This window comes from Narcine bancroftii, chromosome 1 (genome assembly GCF_036971445.1).
Source record: "Narcine bancroftii isolate sNarBan1 chromosome 1, sNarBan1.hap1, whole genome shotgun sequence".
Lineage (NCBI taxonomy): Eukaryota > Metazoa > Chordata > Chondrichthyes > Torpediniformes > Narcinidae > Narcine > Narcine bancroftii.
Window position 1 is genome coordinate 336,607,348 of NC_091469.1, and position 16,035 is coordinate 336,623,382.

General features: G+C 42.6%; 1 long non-coding RNA gene across 1 annotated transcript in view; it reads left to right on the forward strand.

The window, feature by feature from the left end:
• Positions 1-714: 714 nt before the first annotated feature.
• The window catches only part of LOC138752246 (uncharacterized), a 31,214-nt gene continuing 15,893 nt past the window's right edge, over positions 715-16,035 (forward strand). The window contains exons 1-3 of the long non-coding RNA XR_011350441.1: positions 715-1,095; positions 3,606-3,678; positions 15,550-15,596. This is a non-coding gene — a long non-coding RNA (uncharacterized lncRNA). The remainder of the gene's footprint in view (positions 1,096-3,605; positions 3,679-15,549; positions 15,597-16,035) is intronic.

Here is a 16,035-nt window from a genome sequence, read left to right on the forward strand (position 1 = left end):
GCGGGGACGGTGACCATGGTTGCAGATCAATGGGGGGGGGGGGGGGGCGGGTTTGCAGCTGAGGGACCACTGCATGCAACAGGCTGCTGGCAACTCAAGGAAAGGAACCCATGGAAGCTGTGGGTTGCTGGAGACGGGCTCGACCTGGCGGGAGGGGTACCAGGATGTCTAAAGGTATCTGAGGGCGCTGAAGGGTTCCTGACCATGTTGGAGGTTGAGTTGCCAATGGTTTGGACTGGACTCTGTGTGGCTGTGGGGACTGTGGATCACTGATGGCAAATCTATGGACACTCGATGACTCTGGGGGCATCTTTCTTTTGCTCCTCTCTCTCTAGGCCCTTTCATAAAGCAAAAACGTCCAAACATAAAGGCGGAGATTCTCCACCCTCACGTCAGAAAACTTAACTTCATGAATGCTCCCCAACCGGCTCAAAGGTGTCGACTCCAATCCCTCTCTGAGGTAATGTTAGCACCAGAGTGGAGCGCTCTGCCACCTATCATGAATGTACTGCCGCTGAAAGTGGCTGCCTAGGGGCGGGCCGATGATGTCACAATAATGCTGTCAGCTCACAACCCATCTCACTTTTCTCTCTCCCACTCACTCACTCCTGTCCTTCCATGACCCCCTCAGGGCAGGGACGACCAGCGGGGGCTGTCAGGGTAGGGGCAGCTAGCAGGGGCTTACAGGGCAGGGGTAGCCAATGGGGGCCATCAGGGCAGGGACAGCCAGCAGGGGCTGTCAGTTGTTGGCCAGGGTGGGCTGTGACAGCCCCGCCAGGCACACTGGCCTCTGGCACCTCAGCATGCCACTTCAGCCTTTGGGGCTGCTTGTTGGCACCAGTGGCCAAATATGCAACTGAGCAATGACCGTCTTCCCTACCCATAATCCCCCTCAGAGCTGGAACTGTTCTGGGAAATGCAGAGCGGTTCCAGCTGAGTGGGGGATTATGAGTAGCGAAGTCAGTCATTGCTCGCCACATATGTATGGCATCATGGCACCAGTAGCCACGCCTCCCGAATACCGCATCATTGCCACTGCCACCTCCCGGCTGAAATCGAACATTGGAGCAGGCTTTTCCAGGCCTGAATGAAAAGGTAAGAAATATCTTTTCATTCGGCTTTTAGCCAGGCTCCATGCGGAGGCCAACTACGAAAAGACCTTCTGACTAAGTCTGACTGCAAGTTGACTGTAAGGCTGTAAGAGGTGCTTAGGTAATTCCTGCCAGTGGCGAATCTATCTGCCTTGCAGCGGGCAAAAAGAAATTTCATGCAATATTACATTGATTTATTACTATAATAATAAATTGAATCTTGACTCTTAAATCTTGAATCTTTCCGTGACTTCCTCCTCCCTACCCGTTAAATGCTCCCCTGCCCTTACCCCTATGACCACACCAAGTAGTACACCTACACCTCCTCCTTTACGACTGCTCAAGGTGCTGAAGAGTCAGTCCAAGTGAAGCCACACTATCAGGAGTCATTTACTGCATCAGCCTCTACATGAGGAGACTGGATGCGAATTGAGGGATTGCTTTGTGCTTTGAGCACCTTCACTTCGTTTGCCATAACAGCAAGGATCTCCTAGTAGCCAGCAACCTATCTTTCATTTCGCATTCCCTTGACATGCTGTTATTGCCAAGTTGAAGTGACATGCAAATTAAAAGAAAACACTTTGTATTAAGTCTTGGCAGTCCCCAGCCAGACGGTGTCAACATAGAATTTTCCAATTTACAGTATCCTTTCCTCTTGTTTCCTTATCCTCCCCTCCCTTCTTACTCTAATCCCTCTGATCCAATTTCACCTTCTCCCCTGCCCTCCCTATCTGCTCATCACCCACACCTTCCTTCCTCTAGCTCCCCATCGCCTTCCCTTCATTCAATAATCTACAGACCAATCAGGGAGCATCTTTCTTAGACCTCTACCTCTTCCTCTTATCACCTCTTGGTTTCTTAGTTTGTTTTCATTACTTCCCCCTCCCACCTGTATTTACCTTTCACCTGCCAGATTGTGTCCCTCCCTCCCCCACAAGGCTTCTGCTCTCCAGCTATTTGTGATGAAGGTCCAAAACATTGACTTTTGCCTTCCATGGATGCTGTCTGACCTGTTAGCTCCTCTTCCATTTTGTGCATTGCTAACATTTCTAATGAAACGTTTGCTGAAACAAAAAAAAGCCCCAAAGATGAAATATTGTGGATATAAAGGATTAAGAGAACATGGCTTTAACTGGATTTCATCATCCAGAGATACTGTAATTGTATAATCAAAATTTGGATGACTTACCTTGTCCTTGCTATTATTTACAACAAAAATGTCAAGACATTTAAATTACTTGGATCATCTCTTATTCTGCTCCAAAATTTTGCACAGAAGGCTTTATTTTCATTCTGCTGACCTCACTAAAAGTGTTGTTCTGATGGTGAATGGTCAAAAATTGAACAATATTTCTCTTTCCTGTGATTCATTTTTTTCCAGCTATATTTTGAATCTGTAATTTATTTACTTGCAGCAGAATGCATTGGTGTTTTCCTTAATTCATTGTAGAATTGTATCTAGCTTGTATCTACTGGCCAGTAGATGATTCTGTTTTTCTAACAACCTTCAACATCAACTTTGGATTTGTTTTCAAAATGAGATGCTTACAATAAATGGCAGAGTTTGTTGGCAAGGGCTTCAGATTTGGTTGGTATGGAGAGGGTATGGGTCAATTCCAACAGTTGTCTACAGGAAATATTTCACAGCATTTGCGAATCTGTCAATCTTCTGACAGTGTCTCTTAACAGTAATGATCTTGAGCTAGTGTTTCAACTCAGGTTAGTAGGTGAGTCATATGGCATTCAACATTTTCAAATAGATCTTTATATATGTCTCCTTCCCTCTCTCCTTCTCTCTCAACTAAATGAATAGCTAAGGCTCTTCAAAAACATAACCATCGCAGATTCCTTAAGGAATTCTAGATGTGTATAAAATGGAGAATTATTGTATTCTCAAGACAAAATACACTGAAGTTTTGCAAAATGGAAAACGGTATTATTCTCTCAACAAATTATCAAGGCAACTGTCATCTGTCAATGGGTATGTGATCCAACAAGTTTCAAAAGGACTTCAAGTTCGTATTTCAATTTAAAGTGGTTTCCTCATTTTAGGCATTTTTCTGATTTTACCAAAAAAATCCACAATTTGAACCCAATATAATAATTTGAAGGAAGATTCCAACTTTCATTTCCTATTCTGTTTATTAACCAAGCACTGAACATGCCATATTCCTTCTTTACCACCCAGTGATGACTTTCAAGGGCCTATGGACCTGACCTTCCCCTCCACAACCACCAATCCCGCTGCACATCAATGCTTTTAATAGCTCTGCTACTAACTGCACATGTTCCCTTTATATTTGATCTCCCAAAGTGTAAGACATTGTTCTTATCCAGGATAAACTCCACCTGCCATTTCCCTGCCAAAATCTAAAAATGATAAACAGTATAACTCTGATTATCTGAAATTGGATTCTCTAAAATTTTCATTTATCATTTTTTTTTTGCAAATTGTTGATAAATGAGGATATCCAAAACAAATCAGAAATCCTAATTTATCCAAATGTTTTTCAGAGCCGAACTGACCTCACAGATTGAAAAAAATTCATCCAGCGTGAAATTAGAATGGCGATTGTCCTCGTTTCAGGTAACTCCCTCCACTCTCTCTTTCCATTTCTTCTTCACCTTCCCTTATTGACCTTCCTCTTCCTCTCAAACTCCGAGCCACTGTCTCCCCGCCATAAGTGGTGTGGAAGAATCCCTTGTCCTGGCCTCATCAAAGAGAGAAGCCTCTCAGTAGGAGTGGGAACATTGGGCTCCAGGCAGGAGCGAGGACATGGGGTTCCCTGGAGGAGCAGGAAGGTGTCAGTGATTGGTGGTGGTCAGCATTTTTTTGGTGAGAATTAAACATTATTTTAATGCTTAAAAAGTCTTCTCATTGTTTGTTGTTTAAACACTGTTGCAAATGATTTACTGTTACTACTGCGCTGTTTTTTAAAAATTGATTAGTTATTGGGAAAAAAAACATTTATCCAACATAGGCCTGGTCCTGAACAATTCGGATCATCGGAATTGTCCTGTATATTTTTTTTCCTTTGATAGCCCTCTAAACTCTCCACAGCTCCACCTATCTTAGTGTCATCTGCAAACTTACTTACCCACTCACATACATTTTCATCTCAATCATTTATGTGTGTGTGTGTGTGTGTATGTGTGTGTGTGTGTGTGTGTGTGTGCGCGCGTGTGTGTGCGCATGTGTGTGTATGAAAGACATCCATCTTACAAACAACAGGATTCCCAATACTGATCCCTGCAGAACACCAATGGTTACTACCCCCCAGCTAGAATAACATCCTTCCACCACTTCTCTCATGACTTCTATGGGCCAACTAATTTTTATTACAACCTATCATTTCACCATGCACCTGCACCTTCTGGATCACCATCCCATGAGAGACCTTGTCAAATACCTTAGTAAAATCAGTGTTAAAACCATCCACTACTCTATCTTCATCAACTACCTTTTTACTGTGATATAAGCAACTTCAACTTTATCAGTTCATTCTGTTGATTGGTTATGTCCTGTGTTCAGGCTGTTCTGGAAGTGTACTGTGATAGTGGAGCAATTTATTCTAAAACTTCATCTAATATTCTAGCTTGTGTGAATATAATAAAGTTAGACACTAGGTTTATTAGCAGAAGCAGTTTAATTATCGGAAGGAATCAAACGGGTTTCAAGGCTCTGTTGGCAAATAAGAATTTGTAATGCATCAAAGACAATTGAATATTGGTGAAGGCTATTTAAAAAGAGTCAGTGTGATATCATACCATTCAGGAAAATGATTGGGAAGACTCCAATGTAAAAATTAAAGTCAATTGAAGGGGCATTTTCAATGGAATGAGATCATACCATATATGCTGGCACATTAAACATTCTGTATAAGGCAACCTCCTGAAATGTAGGTTTTGCTGTTTAAGACTACCCCAAGTCAGGTTTTTACTGCTAACCAATGGAGTGATGCTGCTAACCACATTTAATATACTAATTCACAATATTTTTAACGCAAATTACCCACTAATCATTTAAATTTTATCGGCATATTTTAAAATAAGCCGCCATTGGCTCCTTTAACAGGCCGTTTAAAGCCTGTACAGAGCCCATGGCAGTCGGACTGGGAGGATGGACCCCACAGGGGTGCACTGATTTCCCTGTTAAGGTTTGGATTTTAAACTTGGTGCGTGGGAGCTCTGAGACTTTGCTGTTAAGGTTCTTATTTTATACTTGGCATGGGGGAGTGCTGAGACTTTGCTGTTAAAGTGTGTATTTTATACTTGGTGCATGGGAGCATTGAGACTTTGCTGTTAAGGTTTGTATTTTATACTTGGCATGGGGGGGAGGGTGCTGAGACTGCTGTCAAGGTTCGGAATTATTTAATCTTGGTGCGGGGGAGCGATGAAACTTCACTGTTAAAGTTCGGATTTTATACTTAGCGTACAAGGCAACCCCTTGGTTTGGGGTGACATTTATAATGTTCAAGGACCATCCTATACCCTGGCATATACAGTATCTGCTGAGGTAAACTACAGTCAAAATTTGAGGGCAAATCTGATTTGAAGCTGAAACTGGAAATGGTTTAACTGTCACCGTGGTTCACTCCCATTAATGGTAACCAATGGAAAATTAAAGCTAGAGGTGAAAAGATGATCAAAAAGATAGTCTATGATATGAATCAGAAAAAAAAAAGAAAGCACATGATAAATGCTGGGTGTTAACACAAGAGAAAATCGGGAGTAAAACAAAAAAGTCTGCAGACACCATGATTGAAGTATAAAAATCAGTTCGGGAGAAGCTCAGCAGGGTTCAAACAGTGTACTTTATTTACATATTGTATATCTTACATACCTCGATGAAAGGCTCAAGCATGAAATATTTGTTATGTATCTTTATCTGTGCTATATCATGTACACAGTTTGTTCTGCTGAGTTTTTCCGGAATTGTGTTTGAACAAAAGAAAATCAGGCAGTTTTTAGAAAATAAGGTGGGGAAGGAAATCAAAGAAAGAGCATGGAAATACACCTTTGGGACTTCTACAGATTTGGAAATTATGCTCTGCACATTCACGTCCAAATCATTAAATCACCTAAAAAAACACAATGATCCTCCTGCTGCCCCTTAGGAATTCCACTGTGCACTTCACTTCAATGAGTAAAAGCCTTTATCTCCTTTTAGCCATGGGTGTTCGAACATGAAAATGAATAGAGAGAGGAAAGTTGGGGCAGGTCAGAGAATGTGCACACGTAGGTTGAAGTCAAGGTTGTGGCATCAAATACATTTATTCCTTTGCGAAAGAGAAAGATGAAATTGCAAGTTTCAGAAAAGGAATGTGTGTCCAATTATGTTTACGGTAGGGCTAAACATTGGTAAAGGGGAGGTGCTAAAATGGCGAGCTGCACTTAGAGGAAAATGCTTCTGTTGTTATCTGTAGGATACATTTGAGGGTACTGACAGATGTAAAGAGGAGGGGTTTGGGATTGCAGAGGCCCTGACCTTCAAACTTGCTAACTTCTTTAGGGCTGGGAATGGTACCTGAGAACAGAATAATTACAAGCATCGTATAAGTGAACCGATTGCATTTTTAAATTAAATTGATGAAGAGAAAGCAGTTACCGTGAAATGGATTTGATAAAATGTCACAACATAGATGTGATTCAGATTCAAGACCATGTAATAAAAAGGGCTGTAGAAACATAAATTGGATGCTGGCTATGAAAAAGGAAAGCCAAGGTAGTCGTAAAAGGTTTTATTTATTTAAGAGAAGTTTTCAATGGAATACCTCCAGCAGCAGTACTAGTAAAATTGTGTTTCTTAAGGTGAGTTAATGATTTGGACATGATGTGCAGGATATAAGTTCCAAATTTACAGAAGAGACAAAAGGTAAGAAAAAGTGAACTGCAAGAAGATAGAAATAGACTCCAAGGCTATTGGGAAAGATGAAATTTCATGCTGAGAGTTGAAGATCAAGAGGAAATGTAAAAAAAAAGAGCTGAATTCTAAGAAAAACTGATCTGAAGGTATACATCAAAAGCATTGTTCCTTCACTCTGTCCTGACCCTCCTGGAGAACAACTCGTATGACAGGCTGCTGTTCATTAATTTTAGCTTGGTGTTCAAAATTATCATTCCCCAGAGGCCGGTGGGGAAGCTGCCCTTGCTGTGACTCAATACCACAGGTATTCTAGATTTCCTAATGAAAAGACCACAGCCTGTCTGGGTTGGTAGCAGAACGTTGCGCACCTCAGGGCTGAGTGCTCAGCACACTTCTTTACAAATTGCTGACCCACAGCTGCATCACCCGATCCTCCTCAATAGTCTCATCAAGTTTTCAGATGAATCACACTGCGGAGAAGAGGTGGAAAATCTAATGACATGGTGTGAGCGTCACAATCAGAGTCTCAATGTGGACAAGACGATGATAAGGGAGATGATTGTGGACGTCAGGTGAACTTGGAATGACCAACATCCACGAATCATCAACAACTCTGTAGTGAACAGAATGGAGAGCCCCAAGTTCACTTAACTCGTGACTTATCGTGAACTCTGAACACCTCCTTACATCTTAGGAAGGCACAGCAACAACTGCAATTCCTGAGAAGACTGAAGCAGGCAAGGCTTGACCACCATCATGTAAATCTTCTACAGGAGCACTGTCAAGAGAGCTCTGGCCAGCTGCATCACAGTATCTTATAGCTGCTGCAGAGAAGTGGATCGGAGGTCAATCTATAGGACTGCAAGAGTGGCTGAGCAGATCACTGTTGTCTCCCTCCCTCCCAATGACATGATAATTGTCTGAAGAGGGCACGCAAAATCATTGAGGACCCCTTCCACCCTGCACACAGCATCTTTCAGCTGCTCCCGTCGGGGAAGAGATACAGGAATATCAGAGCCAGCATGACCAAGTTGAGGAACAGCTTCTTCCCACAGGCAGTGAGGATGCTGAATGACCAATGAACAGCTCACAAAAACCATCCAAGACTCTCTTATTCATGAAAAAAATATTTATTTATTTATTTGTATCCATAAATACTTGTCCTGCATATGTATTGTTTTGTCCGTTCTGTGCGTTTTGACGTTTTGACTGGAGCATGCTGCTTTGTTTGGTTGTACTTGTGCAATCAGATGAAAATAAACTTCACTTGACTTACATATTTCATTAAAATTGGCAGGACAGGTTGAGAAAGCGCTTTAAAAAAAAATCAAATATGGATTTATTAGATTATTTTCTCTAGTCCCAATATCTAGGACACAGTTTCAGAATAATGAGTCATTCCTTTAATATGGAAATTAGGAGGAATTTCTCCTCTGATATTATGTGAACTTTCTACTGTAGTGAGCAATGGACTCATCAAATGGATTCAAGACACTGACTGGCAGACATTAGAAACATGAGGGAGTCAGGCTGTATAGGGATGCTCATAATTATGGTACATAGACCCAAACTAGATCATCTGTTATTTTGCTGCAGGATCCAGACTTCTGGAGCTAAATGGCTTATTCCAGCTCTGGTTTCTTGTGGCAATTGATGTGAGTAAATTGGCCAATAGTTGGCAGACTTGATGTTTCAAAAAGTAAAACAAATATCCCTGCAAATTATAAACGTTGAATCCCTTACCATCAATCCATCAATGTGGGTTAATAAAGTGGCTTTAAAGCAGGTTGAAATTGTGAGAGGTGGTGAAATTTCATGATGTGTAGCAGGATGCCAGATGCTCAGGAGGTCTCTCCATCATCTAAAGCATAGGTTCCAAGATTCATGTTGTATTGTCACATAATAATACATTGAAAATGTAATATACACGATATACTTCAAATTTTGTCCGGTGTCCCTAACAATAGGAAAATGAGAAACAAAGACAGTCCTTCAAAGACAATGACTGAATGTGAATTTGCTTCCAGGGCTCCCGCAGTCTCTGGTGCCAGGGCTCCCGCAGTCTCTAGTGCCACACAGACTCCAGTTCAAACCATTGGCTCCAGATCTAAACCTCCAATATGATCACGAAGTCTTCAGTGCCTGAGCCTTTCTTGTCCTAGGCATGCTCTCAAATCCAGGTTCTGATATCTATTTCCCATAAACCATTGTCCATCAGGCTGCAGCCATTTGTGTGAGTCCTCCAATCTCAAATCATCAAGAGCAAGCAGCCTGCGTGGGTCCTTCAGCCACTGAGGCCCTTGCTAGTCCACTGTCATGGTCATCGACCTGTAGGATTGTCTCCTATGCTTCTCCTTCTCAACAGGGGTGTTTTCCCCTTTTTTTAGTGTCCTGGGCCAGTTGGCTGCTTCCCCAGAGTTTGTAACCCCTTGTGGTATGCTGCCCAGCACAGATGCTGTCATTTGGGCACAGACCTGATGGTTGCAGAACTTTCAAAGACAGACCATTCAAGTGCCTCTAAGGAACCTGCGACATTAGAGATGAGAGATGGGATGCTGTGGAGCAGCATTGTGTCTCCATTCTCCTGTCTCCCAGGTTTGCATGAGCAGCTGTGCTGTCACTTCAGTAGCTCCTGCAGTGCCACCTTTTTTAGTGAGGACAGACATGGAATATTTTCCACTTGGTGGGTGACTGTACTCAGGGCGCTCTAACCAAGGCAAAGCATGTTAACTTCCAGATATTCACAGTTAGCAAATCTTATCTAATCTACGTCCTTCTCTCTGGCGGAGGAGGCTTGTGCAGCCTTCAACAGCATCAAGTCAGAAATCACCAAAGCCACAATGCATGCTGTGGATGAAGCCACCCCTTTTCAGGTGGAAAGCGATGCATCAGACTTTGCCCGGGCAGCCACCCTTAACTAGGCTGGCAGGCCCATCGCATTCATTTCACACACCCTGTAGGGCCCTGAGATTCAATGCTCCTCAGTCGAGAAAGAGGCCCAAGCCATTGTCGAGGCCGTGCGGCCCTGGTGCCATTACCTGGCTGGTAAGAGATTCACCTTGTTGACTGATCAAAGTGCTGTTGCGTTAATGTTCGACAATCAGCAGTGGGATAAAATGAAAAACAAGAAAATACTGTGGTGGAGAAAAGAATTATCCACCTATATCTATAATATCCTGTACTAGCTGGGGAAACTTAATGAGCCGTCAGATGCCCTGTCCCGTAGGTCTTGTGCCAGTGGCCAGTTTGACCAACTGCAAAATCTCCATAATGATCTCTGTCACCCCGGAGTCAAAGCACACAACCTGCCGTACTCCATTGACGAGATCAGGACCTGTGCTGAGTGCAAGCCGCACTTCTTTTGGCCAGACAGGGCACAACTAATTAAGACTACTCACCCTCCTTTCGAGTGACTCAGTGTCGACTTTAAAGGACTCCTGCCCTCCACCGACAGTAACATATATTTCATTAACATCATCGACAAATACCATTTACCATCCCCTCCTCGGACATAACCGCTGCCACAGTAATCAAGGTCGTGCACAGTCTCTTCACTCTATTTGGTTTCCCCAGTTATATCCACAGTGACTGGGGGCCTTCCTTTATGAGTGATGAGCTGTGCCAGTACCTGCTGGCCAGAGGCATTGCCACAAGCAGGAACACTAGAGCAACCCGTGGGGTATGGGCCAGTGGAGAGGAAAAATGCTACTCTCTGGAAGACAGTCCTCCCAGCCTTGCGGTCAAAGGGTCTCCCAGTCTACTACTGGCAGGAAATTCTCCCGGAGCCCCACCACTCTATCAGGTCCTTGCTGTGCACTACCATTAACACTACACCACATGTTTTCCTTCCCCAAGAAATGTACAACAGGGACCACACTGCCCATATGGCTGACATCCCCAGGGCCTGTCCTGCTCCGGAGACATGAGGAACCATAAGTCTGACCCACCTCCTCCACGCCAACCCACATTATGTATACGTGGTATATTTGGATGGACACAAAAACACAGTTTCCCTCAGCAACTTGGTTCCCTCAGGACCCCTGGAGACAGCTGCTAATCACCCCACACCCTCCACACTATGCACTTGTCCTCTGGTATCCTGCCTCTGCCCTGAGGGAGGGTACGCCAGGCACGGTGCCTATCCATCAGCACAATACTGATGAATGCGAACAGGCGCCAGAGACTGTCCAGGACTCCGCTGCTATACCGCATCCATTTCTATGATGGTCCTAACAAATGACCAGACTGTCTGACAGGCTGAAGTTATAACTTTTAAATTGTAAATGTGTTACTTTGTAAATTCCACTTCACCCCGTGAGACTCTTTTTAAAAACAAGGGGTGAATGTGGTAAACCACTGTAATTTATAATTATCTGGTCAAGCATGCCTATTGGCTGGTTGTATGTACGGCCCCTCCCCACAGGCTCCTGCATAAAGGTGGCTGTTCCACAGCCCCCTGCAACTCAGTGCAGGTCAACCAAACAGTAGGGATATACGATGTTCTCAAGGGAATAAAAGTCTTTTGGTTTCTCCACAATTTTATTGAGGGTCATGGCATAGTAAGAGTTAGACAGAGCTCTCCTGTTATCTCTTTGTTGAAACTTTTCTGGCATAAAAGAAAATGGAGCATTAAGATAATCCACGAAAGAAACAAAGAGAAAATCATTGGTTAATTGTGGCGATGACTCAGTACAAGTTCTGTGGGAACCTCTGGACAGAATCGGGGTGCTCCTAACCTCTAATTGCGGTGCATAAGTCAGGAGCACTCGGATGGTCAAATTGCCTTGTGTTGAGGATACACTATGCATAGCTGCTCAGCGTTACACTTAGGTGCGTTTCCAATTGTTAGAGATGGCTATTGTTTTGGATGAACATGTACAGTAAAGAGAATGTGCATTTTTTCTTTAATATCTAAATATATTTTTTTAATTATTAAATCTGTTTATTCTTAAATGTCTCTTTCCTTTGCTACTCTTGGTGAGATGTGCGATTTTTCTTTGTGAGATATATTATATTTTATATTATAAAATGTTACAGAGTCCAGAGGACCCCCAAAACCAGCAGCAATAGATATGCACCACAACACAGGGTCACTTAAACAAAAGTAGTTTTTAATTATATTTGAACAAGAAAACAGAATTAAACTTTAACTTATTACTATCAACTTACTCAACCTACCTAACTTTCTTAATCCCCCCCTCTAATACTAAGCACAAGTGTGTGTAATGTATATTTAAGATTAGAAAAGTTCTTTGCATCACAGTCCAATCTCACTGATTGCAATCAATTCTTGTACTGTGCACAGAAGTTAGCATTAACAAAGTTCACCAGGCTTTGGTGTTTAATAGGCAAATGGTTACCATTCAGGAGGGTTCTTGCTGGTTTTCAGAGAGAGATTCCTTTTCCAGGACATCCACAACTGATTCCTTCTTAATCAGTCTTGCTGATAAAACTTGCCTCCTTCAGGGTTCTCCAGATGATCCTCTTTCTTTCAGGTCACCTTTCAAACCACCAGTCTTCTCCTTTGACCAGGCAGCCTTCCAAAGTTTGCCAGCTTGTCCCTCTGGAACTGATTTCTATGACTCATTCTCTCTCTGTTTCACACCCTCCCTCTCTGAGCAAAACTCTTCTGCCTCTGCTTGCAAAGATCACATGCTCTCCCAGGCAAGCTGCTGAATGTTGTTACTTTGTTCTTCTGCAAAAAGCACTCTGCAAAAGTCCTGTGTTTTAAAATGTGTTTGTGTGCAAGTTACTCTCGCAATTCCTCCCAAGCCATCTCTAAATACTCTGTCACAATATAAATATGTTTTTAAAGGAGATAGGTTGTGGTGCTTTAATGTAGGTCACAAACAAACACTTCACAAAACAGATCTCATTTAAAATGCAAGAGCTTTGCTGATAGTGAGACATTGAAGCACCAGTGATTTTGCAAAAACTTTGAAGAATGCCTCTGGAGACTTCACAAGTAGGTATTAATTGGACTGAGGCTGTGGAGTAATGAAAGCAACAGATGAACAGGTTCAGAAAAATGGGTCTAGAGCTTGGTGGGGGGGGGGGGGGCGGTGGGGGGTCATGTGGTTTTGCAAGCAGAGTGAGAGAGAGAGAGAAAAAAGACCAAACAGTTTCTCTCAGAGAGAGTTCTGCAGTGGCTTTTTGAAGCTGTAACATGACAAGCTGGTAGCTTGATGAAGACTACATTTTGAAGATGGGTTGTGAGTTCTGAGTTCAGCCTGGTGAAAACCCTTGTTGTCCATGCAAGAGGAAATAGCTGGCTAGAGTGCTTCACCTGAAATAAGGGAAACAAGAGGAATTCTGTGGTGACCTGGAAGAAGAGATTTTCATTTGGAAATCCTTGTTGGGGCCAGTTTCTTTGGCAAGACACTGAAGTGACTGATGGAAGTAAATCAATTTGTGTGTGTGTCCAACGAGCAACAAATCTCTCTCTGAAATGTACAAGAACCTTCCTGAGTGGTAACCAATTACATTTAAGCACCAGAGCTTGGTGAATTCATAAATGTTAAACGCTGCACAGTACAAGAATTGCCTGATACCGGTGAACTTGTAGGAGTGAGAAGTGAGATTAGACTGTTAATCAAAGAACTTTCCTGAACATATACACATTGCATACATGTGTGATTAGAATTAGAAGGGGATAAGTTAGGTTAAGTTAAATTAATAGTAATAACTTAAAGTTTGATCCTGTTTTTATGTTTAAAGAAAATTGAAAATGACTTTTGTTTAAGTAACCATTTGTCTTGGTGAATTTCTATTGCTGCTGGGTTTTGGGTCCTCCAGCCCCATAACAGCTTAAATGGAAGGATGCTGCTCCACCCACTCACAGTCAATGGCTGGGGGACATCATGTCCTGTCTGAATAGGAAAAGGGTCAGTATTCAGTAAATAATTCAGGAATAAAATTTCATATGTTGTAGGTGTCATTCATGACTCACTTCCCCACTTAATAATTTTTCCACACAATTTGACTCTTTGACCTATAGCTTTTCTTTAACTCTGTTTTTCTCCCTTTGTTTTTATTTCAATGTGCGGTATATAAAACCTCATTCAACGGTGGTAAGGGAAAGGGCTGTGATTTTTTTTTCTTTTTCCCCTTTTTGTCTTTTTCTCTCTCTCTCTTTTTGTTTGAATATAATAAACCACCCAGACTATGATTTATGGATGTGTTTTTCAATTTATATACTGGTCTTCATGTCTTTCTTCTTTGGCTTGGCTTCATAGACGAAGATTTATGGAGGGGTAAATGTTCTCGTCAGCTGCAGGCTCGTTTGTGGCCGACAAGTCTGATGCGGGACAGGCAGATACGGTTGCATCAGTTGCAGGGGAAAATTGGTTGGTTGGGGTTGGGTGTTGGGTTTTTCCTCCTTTGTCTTTGGTCAGTGAGGTGGACTCTGCGGTCTTCTTCAAAGGAGGTTGCTGCCTGCTGAACTGTGAGGCGCCAAGATGCACGGTTTGAGGCGATATCAGCCCACTGGCAGTGGTCAATGTGGCAGGCACCAAGAGATTTTTTTAGGCAGTCCCTGTACCTCTTCTTTGGTGCACCTCTGTCACGGTGGCCAGTGGAGAGCTCGCCATATAACACAATCTTGGGAAGCTGATGGTCCTCCATTCTGGTGACGTGACCTACTCAGCGCATTTGGATCTTCAGCAGCGTGGATTCGATGCTGTCGGCCTCTGCCATCTCAAGTACTTCGATGTTAGGGATGAAGTCGCTCCAATGAATGTTGAGGATGGAGCGGAGACAACACTGGTGGAAGCGTTCCAGGAGCCGTAGGTGATGCCGGTAGAGGATCCATGATTCGGAGCCGAACAGGAGTGTGGGTATGACAACAGCTCTGTATACGCTAATCTTTGTGAGGTTTTTCAGTTGGTTGGTTTTCCAGACTCTTTTGTGTAGTCTTCCAAAGGCGCTATTTGCCTTGGCGAGTCTGTTGTCTATCTTGTTGTCAATCCTTGCATCCGATGAAATGGTGCAGCCGAGCTAGTTGACCGTTTTGTGTTTTGTGTGCCCGATGGAGATGTGGGGGGGGGGGGCTGGTAGTCATGGTGGGGAGCTGGCTGATGGAGGACCTCAGTTTTCTTCAAGCTGACTTCCAGGCCAAACATTTTGGCAGTTTCCGCAAAACAGGACGTCAAGCGCTGAAGAGCTGGCTCTGAATGGGCAACTAAAGCGGCATCGTCTGCAAAGAGTAGTTCACGGACAAGTTGCTCTTGTGTCTTGGTGTGAGCTTGCAGGCGCCTCAGATTGAAGAGACTGCCATCCGTGTGGTACCAGATGTAAACAGCGTCTTCATTGTTGGGGTCTTTCATGGCTTGGTTCAGCATCATGCTGAAGAAGATTGAAAAGAGGGTTGGTGCGAGAACGCAGCCTTGCTTCACGCCATTGTTAATCATGTATTGATTGTTTAATAGCCATGTATAACACTTCATAATGGATTTTTATTGTAGTTTTAAATTTATATTGTTTAAAATTAGTAACAATAATTTAAAAGGAAAACTAAATATCTCTGATCATCAGAGATGGCTAGAAACTCTGGAATATACATTTTGACAACTCATTTGTTTTTTTTTTCAATAGTTTCTAGGTATTTCTGATGACTACAACATTACAGGAGTTGTCAAAAGGTGAGTAAGCCATAGGAACTGTACACACAAGGCTGGGGTTACGTCAAACACATTACCTCTTATTTTTTGCTCAAAATAGTGTTCTGAAATTTATGGATTTAAAGTGAACCAAAGACTGATCAAATAGAAATCTGCTGGAGGAACACAATCTGCGGGGAAATATAGTCAAATTTTCAGGCTGGATGAAGAATGTTTGAAAAAAAAGAGTTTTGAAGGAAAACAATTCAAGATTGAGATAAAGTGCAGAACAGTGAGTGTAGTTGAATTGCTCCTTATAGACAACATTTTCCAATCTCCCGTATTTCCAAATTTCAAAATGTCATCTTCACAGAAACGTAAGCGACGATATTCCAAATTACTATCTTATTAATCAAATAAATCAAGATTTGCAGCTATAAGTTGGTTGATAAAACATTTTGCATAACTTCACATCAATGTT